Source organism: Triturus cristatus, chromosome 2_1, assembly GCF_964204655.1.
Source record: "Triturus cristatus chromosome 2_1, aTriCri1.1, whole genome shotgun sequence".
NCBI classification, from domain to species: domain Eukaryota; kingdom Metazoa; phylum Chordata; class Amphibia; order Caudata; family Salamandridae; genus Triturus; species Triturus cristatus.
The window spans coordinates 444,710,851-444,726,940 of NC_140581.1; positions in this window are offsets into that span (position 1 = coordinate 444,710,851).

The following is a 16,090-nucleotide window of genomic DNA, read 5'->3' on the forward strand; positions in this document are numbered from 1 at the left end:
GGCAAGAGTGTTTGTGAGTCGGTCCCAAAATTTATCCTGGTCTACATTCGGGGCGTACACACTTCCCAGGAGGATAGCCCTACCATCTAAGAGTCCTTCCAGGAGGGCGAATCTGCCCTCTTCGTCCACCACCCGCCTGAGTTCCCGGAATGGGGTTCCTGGGCGGATCCATATCAGCGCTCCGCGGGCAAAGGATGAGTAGGTCGTGGCACAGATAAGACCACACCACTTTGCACACAGTTTGCCCACTTCGGTTGAGTTAAGGTGGGTTTCCTGCAGGCAAAGGATAGGCGCTTTCTGCCACTTCGCATAGGCGTAGATCGTATAGCGTTTACGTGGGGTGTGTAGACCGAGTGTATTTAGCGTGAGTATTTTAATGTCTGCGTTTTTCGTCAGCTTTGCCATGAGCAATCAGTACTGCGTGTGGGTTGGGTGAGGCGCCCGTTAGGTGAATCATTTAGTGGTCTCCTAGAGATGCGCTGTGTCTGGGGGGAGTAGGCGGAGGGGGAGCCTGGCCAATCGAATATTCTGTGGTGTCGAGCTCCATGGCGGAATGGGAGATGTATGAACCGGGGTATGAACAACGTGTGGGGGTGCGGGAAACTGTCCCAATACAAAGGACTCATCGTTTAGGAAACGGTGTGTCCAAACTTCCTCCCGTAACACGAGGGGGGATAACTGCTCTATGTGATAGGGGGTGACGACTTGCAAGTGCAAAGCCGCGCGCTAAATGGGCATGTAGAAGGAGCAATGCGCGTCATGTGCAGGGTGTCAATCCCCGCTTTTTAAACAATGGGCGTAAGGCGAACTTTACATATAAGGATACAATTTGGCAGTCTGTAGGCCTGGGTTACTTCAAGAAGAAATAGGAGAGGTTTGTCCATCTAGCAGTCCATCTGCCGTTTGTGTAGTGGCATGGGGAGGCGCCACCAGGTCTACGCCCGAGGCGGTGCCATCGCTGTCGTTTTCGCCTTCTGATGAGAAGAGGTGCGGGGGTCGGTCTATGGGTTCCGAGTTTTGCGCGGAGCGCAGGTCAATTGCAGCTTGCAAAGCTTCGCGCCTCTCCCGCATAATCTGTTCAAGATCAGGCGAGTCGTGGGAGCCGTTCGCTGTTCTCGACTCGATGTTGCAGAGTTTCATGGGACGTTTCCGAGCACGGAAAGTTTTGAGAGGCGAGCCCCTTTGAGGATGAGGGTTGAGTGCCCGCGAGCAATGTTGATCTGCCCAGTCCTGTGCGGCCTCCGCAGTCGTGAAGAAAGGAGAAGAACCTTTGTGGAGGATCTTGAGGCGAGCCGGGAAGAGCAGAGCATACTGAATATTATTGTCTCGTAGTCTCCGCTTTACGTCCAGGAAGGACGATCTTTGCTGTTGTACTGCTCGGGCATAGTCCGGGAAGATCATGATCTGGTTGTTTTCCACCCGCAGTGGCGATGCCAGTCGCGCCGCTCGAAGCACCGCATCGCGGTCCCGGAAGTGCAGGAACTTAGCAAGGAGTGGCTGAGGAGCCGCGCCAGGTGGGGGTTTTCGGGTGGGCACTCTGTGAGCTCGTTCTATGGAGAAGAATGCTGTTCGGTCTGATGTTGGGGTGAAGGGCTTCAGCCATGTGTCCATATAGTCTATGGGGTTTCCACCCTCCGGCAGTCCCAGCACCCGGATGCTGCAGCGTCGCGAGCGGCCTTCCAAGTCCTGTGCGCGCTCTTCCACCGCGGTTAGACGTGTGAGGACTCCCTGGAGCGTCATCTGGTGTTCCTTTAGCATTGGCTGTATTTCTGCTAGTGTCCGCTCCTCTGTTCGCACCCGGTCAGCCAATTTACGGTGATCGTCTCGGAGAAGGTTGACGTCTGTCGCCAGGGTACCAAGGCGTTCCTCCATAGACAAGCGGGATAGTTCGATGGCGGCGAGGACCTTATCCAGTTTATCCGAAATTGATAGGTCCGAGGATGGTGCCGTACTGGGGGACCAGGTCGAGGCCTTTGGCATGTTCTCCGGTGCTGTTTCCGGGACCGCGTGGTGCTGCGCAGGCTTTGATTTCCCCATCTTCACCCTGCGTGTGGGGGGGCCCGGAGCTGTCGATCAGGTCTCAAGAGCTCTCAGTGGTGCCAGGGGTCCGCAAAAAGAAGAATGGAGCGGGCCCCCACGGTGTTGATGGATGGCGGGAGCACGTCGCCGGAGGAGGGCAACCCGAGCCGGTACTCCGGATCCCACACTGCAGTCAAGGCACAGGGGTCGCCTATGTCAGGCGCGGGAAGCTGCGGGCGAGTTGTTCCCAATAGCAGGCCACCCACACGGAGACCACACGTGTATTCAATGGTGCGGGTGGAAGATTACTGGCATCGTCTCAATGCATTAGGGGGTGTGCTCCGCAGAATTCGGAGGGCTATCCTCGCAGTCGCCGTGCGGACAGAGCCCCCTCCAGGAGCCCGTAGAGGAGTCAAGGCCCCCGCAGTTCACAGTCATGGAGGTTGGCGAGGTCCAGTTGTGGGTGGGGGAGGAACCCGGGCTCGCGTCGCCCCTGCCAAGAGCCGCAGTCCTCTCCGGGCCTCACTGTGCGCCCACTACACCCGACATCCGGAGCGCCTCGATCAGGGTGCAGGGCCCGCCACCATCTCACGCTGGCGCGGCCCGTCGCACCGGCCCTCGCCGATATCCGGGGCCCCCGAGGCACCAGGGGGTTCCCAAGCGGTCTGCTGTGGCCAGGCGGGGGTGTATCTGCCTTCTCGGGTGCTGCTGGGGAGGCTGTCACCGTGGCAGCCACGAAGGTAGGGGCCTCACCGGCGGTGCATGGAAAGGTCCGGTGCCATCCGAGCGGCCATGTAAAGGTCAGGCAGGAGCTGAATACGAGGGTCGGAGGACCTCCAGGACCGCCGCCCCCGCCGAGATCCAGCGCTCTCCCTCAGTCCCTCCAGGAACAGGCCGTGAGAAGTACCTGGTGCGTCCGATGTCAGCGCCGGGGTCCACTCCCGGCGCGCGATGGGCGCACAGCACCCAAGATGGCGGGCGGACTAGGGGCGCCGACTGTCGGCCGCGTCGTGGCGCTCCGCACTGTTCCTCCTGGGTCTGCTCCCGGTCCACACCGCTCGGAGGTCGGAGCGGGCAGAGCGCGATGCGCCGACGTCCTCGGGGTCTCTCCCAGCGCTGTCCCTCGCCTCATCTAGAGGAGTCCCAGCGCCATCTTGAACTCCGGTGTGTGGCGCGAGCGGCTCCATCCGGAGAAGCCCCGGTCCTGAAGCGGCAGATGCTTTCAAGCTTCCGCAGGTACCGTGCCGCCGTGCAGGCACATTCCGGTGCTCCCAGGTCCGCTGAGCACCTGCAGTGACGCTCTGTATTGATTAGGAGAGGTGCCCGAGCGCGGAGCCTCAGCAATGCATGGCCGCCATCGTGGCTTGCTTAGCCACGCCCCCCTAGCTCGGAACATATATAACACAAGGTATTACATGTAATACGTCCATTGACCTTGAGCCAGCGAAGTTTATGGAGCAAGGGAGAGACAGAAGTATCTCTAGGCAGCCGAAAGAGAAGGCGGGCAGTCGCATTCTGGATGATCTGTAGACGGCGGATCACTGACTTGTCTGCGCCCAGGTATAGAACATTCTCATAGTCCAAGCTGGATGTTATCAAGGCCTGTAAAACCGTTCTTTGGGTATTCAAAGGAATCAGCTAGACAATTTTCTTGAGCCATTTGAGAGTGGAAAAACAAGAGGCTGTGAGTTTGGAGACCTGCGGCTTAAGTGAATTTGAAACCTGAACAGGACTCCTCCCCATGACATCCTATTAATAGAAAGTGCAATAGGACTTGTCCTCTACAGTAAATGATGCGGCCATCTTGACCTGATCGACTTTCGACGGGTTATCCATAGAGCTCTCAACCCCCCATCTCGTCGCTTCACAAATACAGAAGTGAGAGCTTTTTCTTCTAACCTAGATATACCACAACTATGTTGTTCGTGCTCTACGCCCTCTTTGCAAACCCGAGCCAGTCGTACTTTACCCCCCACTTCCCTCCTGGATCCTATGACTAGATACGGAAGCGTGACACCACACCCCTTTTGAATCTGCCTTCAATATCATCAGGAGGCGCTAGGGGGACCAAAACTGTAAAACCAAAAACCATGTCATTTTTCAGGAAAATAGAAGAAGGACTACAGTTTATTCCAAGCGAGGCACATAATAACAGTGCTCCTCAGCAAAGAATTACAGAGCAGTCTGTTAGAGCATACATTAAACCCAATTTTCAATCCCAGAAGCTTGTCTATTAATTAATTGCTTTCTTGAAACAACTGCAATATATCCCTGCCTTTTAAAATATAAAAAAAAGCACCCCTGGCCGTTTTTCAGTCAACCCTCTCTAGAAACCAGGACAGGAGCTAAATTTCCCCAAACCTGCAGGGATAGCTAGTTAAAAACGGGCAAATCCAAGACACCTGGTCACCCTATCAGAAGCCCTGATACACCACTTTTCCAGCTAAATCGCCACTCTCGTTAACTATGCGCCCGCTAAACCTCCAACTTAACTCGGCACTCATGCAGTACGGACCCAACTCATGGTCCATAAATTACCCAGAAAATCTATCCAGTCATGCTAAAAAGAACTTCAAACACAGAACCCTAAAACAGCATCCGCAAACACTTATAGTAGACAATTACCACACCGCGTCTAACGGCAAGACAAAAACTGACTTTCCCTTTACACTAATCACCCGATGTTAGAAGTGGGGATCTCTAGTTGGCAGCTGCTGGCGCCGCTGTCCAATTAGGGATCCATCTTCCTAAGTCAGAGTAAGGGGCTACACCCTTTGATAACCCCTGCTCAACCCTGTGGTAACGTAGCACGAGCAGACAGGCCTTTCTCAGAGGCAGTGTGTAAGCATTTACAACCATACACAATAACGCAGTGAAGACACTACAAAGGGACACCACACAGGTAGCTATATGAAAATAAGTATCTTTATATAGGCTTAACACAAGGCTCAAAAGCGATCAAGAAACCACAATGCACATAATTACAGATTCACTTCAAAGCAATAGAGACACTCAAAAAGCGTGTGGAACAAACTTGGTTCGAGGCCGGGGTGCACGCGACCCAGTGATTCACAATGTACCTGAGATTTAAAGGGGCACGGCACGCAGCCTCACAAGGAAGCCGCGGTGATCACAGGCGGACTCGCAGCAGCCACAGCTCCCTGCTGTAGCGGTCCGCGGCATGCACTCACAATAATCCTGGGACGGGGCTTAAAGGCGGGCACCCAGCGGCACCCACAGGTGATAACAAGATCCTCGAAGTGGTGACTAGTGCGGGCACTCAGCGGCACAGCTCCTCAGCTGCAGCGACCCACAATAGCGATAGCGATGATTCTCGTAGGACTGCAAATGCGGGCACTCAGCGGCACAGCTCCTCAGCTGCAGCGGCCCACAATAGCGATAGCGATGATTCTCGTAGGACGGCCAATGCGGGCACTCAGCGGCACAGCTCCTCAGCTGCAGCGGCCCACAATAGCGATGACTCTCGTAGAATGGCCAATGCAGGCACTCAGCGGCACAGCTCCTCAGATGCAGCGGCCCACAATAGAGATAGCGATGATTCTCGTAGGACGGCCAAGGTGGGCTCTCAGCGGCAACAGCTCCTCAGCTGCGGCCCACAATAGCGATCAAGATGACTTTGGTAACACAGGCAAATGCGGGCTCTCAGCGGCAATAGTCCTCAGCTGCTGCGGCCCACAATAACGATAACGATGACTTTGGTAACAAAGGCAAATGTGGGCTCTCAGCGGCAATAGCTCTTCAGCTGCGGCGGCCCACAATAGCGATCACGATTACTTTGGTAACACAGGAAAATGTGGGCTCTCAGCGGCAATAGTCCTCAGCTGCTGCGGCCCACAATAACGATAACGATGACTTTGGTAACAAAGGCAAATGTGGGCTCTCAGCGGCAACAGCTCTTCAGCTGCGGTGGCCCACAATAGCGATCACGATGACTTTGGTAACATAGGCATATGCGGGCTCTCAGCAGCAACAGCTCCTCAGCTGCGGCGGCCCACAATAGCTATCACAATGACTTTGGTAACACAGGCAGATGCGGGCTCTCAGCGGCAACAGCTCCTCAGCTGCGGCGGCCCAAAATAGCGATGTGATGACTTTCAGCCCACGTTCCCCGCAGTAGAACCAGAGGCTCTGGAATTCTCAACAGAGGCCTCACCTGCAAGTAGAATCCCTCTCAAATAGGAATCCGGACGGCTGATGAGCGAAGTCTAATGTCCCTGAGACTTCAGCAGGAGGCAAGCTCAAATCAGGCCCTTGGGTAGTTGCTGCAGCAAGATGGATAAAAGTTTCAAAGTCCTTTCCCTCTCGTTACACGGACAGAGGTTCGTCTTGACATCCAGAAGTAACACACCGTGTAGGGGGTTTTGCACAGATCTTTATACCCCAAAAGTCTTTGTTCACAAAGAGTCACAAATCACTGAACCCAGCCAGAACCAGTTTGGTGTCGTCCTGGAGCACTTTATTTATGAGGCTACTTCCTGCCTTTCAGGGAGAGGAGGTCTCCCATCAGACGCACAGTGGGAGGTGGAGCCATCATTCATCTTGCCAGCCACAGGACAGAAATGGATCAGCACACAGCTAAAATTATATGTTGCAGACAATAGTATATGTCAATATCTAAAAACAAGCAAAAATACAATGTCTCCCAAAAGATTCACAATGAGCTTTAATTTCTTAATGATGACATTTTCTTTACTCTTTTGTTCCAAATTTGCCAGGCACAGCCCTTTTCAGATCAAAGGGTCACCCCTCCCCATACTCCAACTGCAGATCTCTCTATTTAATCCAGGTCGGTCTCAGCCTGCCCTGACCCTCCAAAACCAGACAGCCAATACACATAACAGCAAGGCACGCGGGAAGGCTTAGGCAAGAAAATACTACTTCCCAAAAGTGGTAGTTTTAAACACAGAATATAGAAATAATCGTCACTAAAAGATGCACTTTAATATTTGGAGCTCAGGCATACTAAATTCGACTTTCCTATCATGTTCCTTGGGTCAATTAGGATCATACCAATTCATACAGTCAATTTACAATAGGGAGCATTCGCGCTGTGGCACTGAATGGCAGTGGCACAGCGCCCAGAGCATCTAACACCGGCAAACACAGAGGAGACAAAAGCGAATAATGGAAGGGGAACCCACGCCAATGGTGCCAGGTCTAACACGCGTCCCCTCCAGCTGAAATGTGGGGAGAACTACCCACCCACTTGGGAGTTCTCATCACTAAGGCAGAAAAATCTGGACAGACCATCAGCATTGGCGTGTTCTGTACCAGGGCAGTGTTCCACCATAAAGTCCATATCCTGTAGGGAAATGGACCACCTCAACAACTTTGGATTCTCTCCCCTCATCTGTATCAACCATCTGAGGGGACTGTGGTATGTCTGAACCCGGAAGTGAGTCCCAAATAGATATGGTCTCAGCTTCTTCAGTGCCCAGACCACAGCAAATGCCTCACGCTCAGTTGCACTCCACCTCTGTTCCCGTGAAAGTAACCTCCTACTAATGAAGGCTACAGGTTGGTCTAGGCCCTCCTCACTGATCTGTGACAGAACGGCCCCCACACCATGCTCGGAAGCATCTGTCTGGACAACAAATTCTTTTGAAAAGTTGGGCGCCTGAAGTACCGGTGATGTGCACATGGCAGTCTTCAGGGCATAAAAAATTTCTGACAGGTGTCAGTCCAGTTCACAATCTTTGGCTGCTTCTCAGAAGTCAGCCCAGTCAAGGGTGCAACAAACCTCCTGTAATAACCCGTGAGTCCTTAAAAGGCTCTCACCTGTGTGGGTTTTTGGTGGTTCCCAAGCCAGGATGGTTTCAATCTTGGGCTGTAGGGGCGCCATCTAGCCGCTCCCCACCTGGTGTCCCAAGTACACCACAGAACCCTGCCCAACCTGGCACTTACTTGTCTTGATTGTGAGGCCTGCCTTTCGCAGGGCCATCAACACTTCCCAGATGTGACACAGGTGGTCCTCCCATGAGGAACTAAACACTGCAATGTCATCCAGGTAGGCGGCACTGAAATCTTCCAGCCCAACCAACACCCTGTTGACCAACCTCTGAAAGGTGGCAGGGGCATTCTTCATCCCAAAGGGCATCACCCGGAACTGGTAGTGCCCATCTGCGGTGGAGAATGCTGACCTCTCCTTTTCCCCATCAGTCAAGGCGATCTGCCAATTCCCTGACGTCAAATCAAACGAGCTGAGGTACCGTGCAGCCCCTAGCCGATTTATGAGCTCATCAGCTCTGGGGATGGGGTGCGCATCAGTCTTCGTGACTGAATTGAGACCTCAGTAGTCCACGCAGAACCGAAGTTCTGGGGTGGCACCAGGCGCTGCAGCTTTTGATACCAGGACCACGGGGCTGGACCAAGGGCTGCTAGAGGACCCAATCACCTCTAAAGTAAACATTTTGGAGACCTCCTCCTTAATGCATGCCCTTACCCTGTCAGTCACTCGGTAAGCCTTGTGCTTCACAGGAGGACTGTCCCCAGTGTCTACGTCATGGATGCACCAATCAGTGACACTAGGCACCAGGGAGAACAGGTCACTGAATTGCCCCAACAGTCGGCGACAATCGCTCTGCTGCTCAGGGGTCAGTGTGGTGGAGAGGACCACACCCTCCACTGACCCATCTTGCTCCTCGGCACGCAGGAGGTCAGGAAGAGGCTCACTCTCCTCTTCCATTCCAGCATCTGTTGCCAGAAGCATGCCCACTTCAGACCTCTCAAAGCTGGGCTTCAGGCGGTTAACATGCAGGACCCGCAAGGGGTTCCTGGGAGACCGCTAGTCCACCATGTAGGTAACAGAACTCTTGCGCTCCACCACTTCAAAGGGGCCGGTCCACTTATCTTGGAGCGCACAGGGCTCCACTGGGGCCATGACACAAACCTTTTGACCAGGCTGAAACTCAATCAGAGTGGCATTCTGATCGTGCCAGCGTTTAATCTCTTCCTGGCTGGCTTCCAAATTTGCCTCAGCAAGTTTTGTGAAATGCCGAGTCTGGTTCCTGAAGGCCAGCATGTAACTAAACACATCCTGGGGAGGTTTCCTGGGAGATTGACCAGACTCAGAGGTCCTCTTACCGGGTGACCATAGAGCAGTTCAAAGGGACTGAACCCTAAGGACTTCTGTGGCACCTCACGGTAAGCAAACAGCCGGCATGGCAAGAGGAGTCCCACTTACGCCCCATGGGCTCCTCTTGGCCCATAATCATGCCCTTAAGGGTCTGGTTGAATCTGTCAACCAGCCCATTACCTTGGGGGTGGTAAGGAGTCATAAACTTGTAGGTCACCCCACACTCCTCCCACAGAGACTTCATATATTTGGAAATGAAGTTAGTACCCCTATCAGACACCACCTCTCTGGAGAATCCCACACGGGAGATGATCCCCATCCATGCACGTCCCACCACGGGGGCCGTCACTGTCCTGAGTGGGATGGCTTCAGGGTACCGGGTGCCACGGTCCACCAAGACCAGGATGAACCTGTTGCCCATGGCTTTCTTGGGGTCCAGAGGCCCCACAATGTCAATGCCCACTCGCTCAAATGGGGTACTGACAACTGGAAAGGGCTGGAGTGGGGCCTTGATCTTCCCCCCACTCTTCCCACTTGCCTGGCAAGTTTCACATGTCCTGCAGTGAGCATCTGAGCTCCTGAGCATCTGGGGCCAATAAAAGTAGGTGACCACCCTCTCGAAGGTCTTGGTCTGCCCCAGATGCCTGGTCAATGGCACATCGTGAGCCAACCCCAGTAGGAAGGCTCTGAAGCGCTAGGGTACCACCAGCACACGGGCTGACCCAGGCTCAGCAACCTTAGGCTCGCTGTAAAGAAGGTCATTTTACCAATAGATCAGATGTGACCCTGACTGATCACCTGCTGCCTGGGCTGCAGCCTTTCGCCGCAGCCCCTCAAGAGAAGGACACGTTCTCTGCTGTTCAGAAAATTCCTCCATGGTGGGCCCTCTTTCCTGCTGCCATTGGGTCAACTCAGGCAGGTCCCCCAGTTCGGCTACTTGTTCCCCTATAGGCTCCAGGGCATCCCCCTCAAGGTCTGCTCCCTCCTGGACCGTGGGAAATATGGGGGCCGGTTTCCCATGCCCCTTACCCCTTCTCTTTAAGGCAGGGGCCTGGGCCATACTTTCAGGCTCCAGGTGATTCTGAACATCCTTACTAGCTGCCATGGACCGAGTGGTCACGCACGCCCACTCAGGCAGACCTAACATTTCCAAGTGAGATTTCCTCTCCACCGTAGCCCACGGGGAGTTCTCTAAATCGTTGCCCAACAGACAGTCTACCAGCATGGCTGGCCTCACAGCTACTTGAAGAGTTGCTGAGATCCCCCCCCCCCACTCAAAGGGAACTTGAGCCACCTCACACTGGCTCTCAGAGTTGTCTGCTGACACTACTGGGCAGAATGCATGGGGGACAACCTGCTCTTTGGACACCAACCGGGAGCTGACAGCAGTCACACTAGCTCCTGTGTCCCTCAGAGCATCCACGCTATGGCCGTTGATGGTTACCCACTGCCTGTACTTTTTAGTGTTAGCAGGCAGTGCAGGGTTAGGGACCTTCTCAAAGTCTCCTAGCGAGACAAGGGTCAATTCTACGGGATCCCACCCACCCTGGGCACCCATTCTCTCCCCTCCCAGGGCTACACTAGCAATCTGGAGGGGGGGTGCATTGGTGGTGCACTGGAGTCCCTCTGGGGACACTGGGGATCGTAATACCGGTGGCCCACTTGACCACACTTAAAACAAGTAAGAGGCCCATTATGAACAGGCCTACCTGTCGGTGGCACTGGCATCTTCTCAGGGGGAGGCTGGGACACCACTCATTGGTTCCCTTGGGAATTACTTTGGGGCCCAATCTAGAACTCCCTCGGTTTAACCCTGTCCCCCCCACTTCTCTGCCCACCTTTGGCAAAGTCTCCCACCGGACCCTTGCGAACCCGGATGCTCACCCAGCGGTCCGCCTTCTCAGTAAGCTTCCTAGGGTGAGTTAGCTTGCTATCAATAAGGTGCTGGCGTAGCTCTGGAAAACAGTTACTAGATAAATGCTCCCATACAAACAAATCATACAACTGCTCAAAAGTTTCCACTTTGTTACCCTTTACCCAGCGATCCATTGCTCTGCAAAAAAAGACACATAGTCAACCCAAGTGGTACCCTCTAACTTCTTACAGGTTCTAAATCTCTGCCTGTACATTTCTGGGGTCAAACCATATCGCGTAATCAAGGCCTCTTTCATATGGGCATACACCATCCTGCTCTCTTCAGGCAGATCCAACAGGGTATCCCTCCCATCACTCAAAAGCGTCCCCACAACCACGCTCCCTAATCCTTCTCAGGGACCCAGTGGGACACCATGGCTAACTCATATGCGGCAAACCATTGCCCAATATCCTCACTCTTATGGAAATCGTTGATGATGATGGAGCAGGTAGTACAAAATGTTGTATACCTTCCCCATTCCGTATGAAAATACGAATTCAATAATCTATTAACTATAATATTATTAAACAAGTTTGCATGTTTATTAACCAACATTATTAATATTAAAAATTACACGTGGGATTTGCATTTGCATGGCTAAAATAACTCTGATGACTAAAATATGTACGCATATTAATAGTAGTATATGTGGTAATTAGAATACTGCATGATATATGTTGCTTTTGTGTGTTGCCCAAGAGGAGGATCGAAAAGGTGAATATAAATGCTTTAAATGTTGCTATATGCTAGATAAATGCAAGCACATAAAGGGATTAATAAGGGGTAAACATTAGATTTAATATTTCTTTATATTAATTGTTCTTTTGTGTTTGTTTTGCTTAAGTTAGCATTTGGGCCTTAATCCAAGATGGCTGCTGACACCACACGACGAAGTGGCCATTTTCTCCTGTGGCGCGGAGTGAACTATGCCTGCGCGAGAACTTTCCTAATCCTTGCAGTAACCTCTGCACAGACTGTACCCTAACAAGGATGGCAAATTGGACTTCTGCCAAGAAAGGAGAACAATCATCCTTACAGTAAACTGGAACGAGTCGATACTTCTTTTACCGGTGACCTCACCCCTCGAACTGTACTGAAAATCCTGGGAAAAGGATCGGACGATCTCAACCAGCCAAGCATGACCACTCTAAAGTTAAAATTTGTATCTTCTATGTTTAGGTTTTATTTTAAAAGCTTAGTAGAATAGGGACTAAGGACTGCCTCCTACCCCTACTTACAGCAGCAGCGGATGCCACGTTCGTTGTGACGCCTTCCTTGATGACCTAGATGCTGCCCAATTCCTTGATGACTGCGAACTTTCCAAAATCTACGGGCTATGCTAAATGCTTGCACGGCGTCTGGTCCTTTGATAATTTGGGACTTTAGCGTGCTGAGCAGAGAACTTTGAGCTTTGGCCTGCTTTTCGGACGATTTACGACACAATCTGGTTATGCAGCGCCAATAAAATAGAGGACTTCTAAAAAGCTAGATTAGGTAAATATGATGTTCCGCGATTTACATGAATTGATCAAGAAATTCTGAACTTTAACGAGACAAATGCAAATATAAAATTGTTATGATAAATTTAGATAAACTATTATTGATTAACGAGAAATAATGAGTTTGTGTTTTTTTTCATTTGAGAAGGAAATGATTCTAAATCTTAAAATGTGTTTTAGCTGGTTTTAAAATGACCATCAACCAATCCAACTAATTTGGTCCATTGACTGAAGTGGGAGGAGTGTGTTGATGTTTTGGGATTGAGGATCTGTAGGCGAAAGGGCGTTAATGTATATTTGTAAATGACTTTTCCTTCCCTATAGGTTATAAGGTATTTCCCCCACATGTCCAGCGCTTGAATTACTCATCCCTCCGGTTTGTGCAGACTCAGTGAGAGAGACGTATGAGTGTTGGTGTTATGGGCCCCACCAGCGACTGTGTGTGTGAATGAATCCGTGTGACGTTGGGTCTGCGCCGCAGGGAGGGTATCGGTAAAGGTTATTCCCCATTTCCCATTTTGCGCTGGATCAATGACATCCTTGGATATGTGAACTCTACTCTCGGTAGGTACTAAAGATATGCTGCCACCAGAGGGGGAGATCTCTAAACTCTTAACCTTGATCTCCAACTCCCTCAATATTCTCTGATGCTCAAGTTTCATTTTCTCAAGTTCTAATGCCAACCTGTTATTCTCAATATCCAACTTTTTACTCTCTAGGTCCTTCTGACCTTCCAATTTGGCCATCTCCAATCTATGCCTCCTATCTCTCTCCCTGTCCTCCATCTCTTCTGGAGACAGACCCTTTGAGGACACACTAGTACCTGGATTGGAAAGTGCTTTACCTCCCACTAAATCCACTTCGTCATCCTGCTGCCCTCTAGCATTCTCTCCCTCATTTCTAGCTGACTCTCTCGCTTCTAACCAGGCCTTAAGGACCTTCTGATACTCCTCCTTCCTAGAGAGACCCGCAACAGGGACTGTGAATCGCTTGCAAAAAGAATTTAGCTGTTTGGCAGTGTAGGTTTCTAACCTGTCTCCCTCAAAGATGAGATCCTCCGAAGCACTGGGCGTTAGCATACCTATTGTAGACATAACTGGCAATTACAATCAACAATAGAACAAAATCAAACTGTATGTGGTTGCGCCTAGGCCTACACTCACTAGTAGCATACACCAGTTATTGTATGTGGATCACAAATGCAAGTCCTGATCCTCACCGCTGACCAGCAATGTTAGAAATGGGGATCTCTAGTTGGCAGCAGCTGGCGCAGATGTCCAAATAGGGATCCTTCTTCCTAAGTCAGAGTTAGGGGCTACACCCTTTGATAACCCCTGCTCAACCCTGTGGTAACGTAGCATGAGCAGACAGGCCTATCTCAGAGGCAGTGTGTGAAGCATTTACGACCATACACAATAATGCATTGAAGACACTCCACAGGGAGACCACACAAGAAGCTATAGGATAACAAGTATCTTTATATAGGCTTAACACAAGGCTCAAAAGCGATCAAGAAACCACAATGCACATCATTACAGATTCACTTCAAAAGCAATGGAGGCATTCAAAAAGCGCGTGGAACGAATGTAGTTTGAGGCCGGGGTCCACGTGACCCGGTGATGCACAATGTACCTGAGATTTAAAGGGGCACGGCACGCAGCCTCACAAGGAAGCCGCGGTGATGACAGGCGGACTCGCAGCGGCTACAGCTCCCCACTGTAGTGGTCCGCAGCGTGCACTCACGATAATCCTGGGAAGGGGCTTATAGGCGGGTACCCAGCGGCACCCGCAGGTGATAACAAGATCCTCGAAGTGGTGACTAGTGCGGGCACTCAGCGGCACAGCTCCTCAGCTGCAGCGGCCCACAATAGCGATGATTCTCATAGGACGGCAAATGGGGGCACTCAGTGGCACAGCTCCTCAGCTGCAGTGACCCACAATAGCGATAGTGATGATTCTCGTAGGGTGGCAAATGCGGGCACTCAGCGGCACAGCTCCGCAGCTGCAGCAGCCCAAAATAGTGATAGTGATGATTCCCGTAGGACGGCCAATGCAGGCACTCAGCAGCACAGCTCCTCAGCTGCAGCGGCCCACAATAGCGATAGCGATGATTCTCATAGGACGGCCAAGGCGGGCTCTCAAGCGCAACAGCTCCTCAGCTGCGGCGGTCCACAATAGCGATCAAGATGACTTTGGTAACACAGGCAAATGTGGGCTATCAGCGGCAACAGCTCCTCAGCTGCGGCGGCCCACAATAGCGATCACAATGACTTTGGTAACACAGGCAAATGCGGGCTCTCAGCGGCAACAGCCCCTCAGCTGAGGCGGCCCACAATAGCGATCACGATGACTTTGGTAACAAAGGCAGATGCGGGCTCTCAGCGGCAACAGCTCCTCAGCGGCAGCGGCCCACAATAGCGATGCAATGACTTTCAGCCCGTGTTCCCCGCAGTAGAACCAGAGGCTCTGGAATTCTCAACAGAGGCCTCACCTGCGAGTAGAATCCCTCTCAAATAGGAATCCGGACGGCTGATGGGTGAAGTCTAATGTCCCTGTGACTTCAGCAGGAGGCAAGCTCAAATCAGGCCCTTGGGTAGTTGCTTCAGCAAGATAGATAAAAGTCCTTTCCCTCTCGTTACACGGACAGAGGTTCGTCTTTGCATCCAGAAGTAACACACCGTGTAGGGGTTTTTGCACAGATCTTTATACCCCAAAAGTCTTTGTTCTCAAAGAGTCACAAATCACTGAACCCAGCCAGAACCACTTTGGTGTCGTCCTGAAGCATTTTATTCATGAGGCTACATCCTGCCTTTCAGGGAGAGGGGGTCTGCCATCAGACGCACAGTGGGAGGTGGAGCCATCATTCACCTTGCCAGGCACAGCCCTGCTCAGATCAAAGGGTCCCCCCTCCCCATACTCCAACTGCAGATCTCCCTATTTAATCCAGGTCGGTCTCAGCCTGCCCTGACCCTCCGAAACCAGACAGCCAATACACATAACAGCAGAGCACATGGGAGGTCTAAGGCAAGAAAATACCTACTTCCCAAAAGTGGTAGTTTTAAACACAGAGTATAGAAATAATCATCACTAAAAGATGCACTTTAATATTTGGAGCTAGGGCATGCTAAATTCGACTTTCCTATCATGTTCCTTGGGTCAATTAGGATTATACCAATTCATACAGTCAATTTACAATAGGGAGCATTTGCGCTGTGGCACTGAATGGCAGTGGCACAGCGCCCAGAGAATCTAACACCGGCAAACACAGAGGAGACAAAAGCGAATAATGGAAGGGGGGCCCATGCCAATAGTGCAGGTCTAACACGCCTCCCCTCCATCTGAACTTGGAAGTTCTCATCACTAAGGCGGAAAAATATGGACAGACCATCAGCATTGGCGTGTTCTGTACCAGGGCGGTGTTCACCGTAAAGTCCATACCCTGTAGAGAAATGGACCACCTCAACAACTTTGGATTCTCTCCCCTCATCTGCATCAGCCATCTGAGGGGCCTGTGTTCTGTCTGAACCCGGAAGTGAGTCCCAAACAGGTATGGTCTCAGCT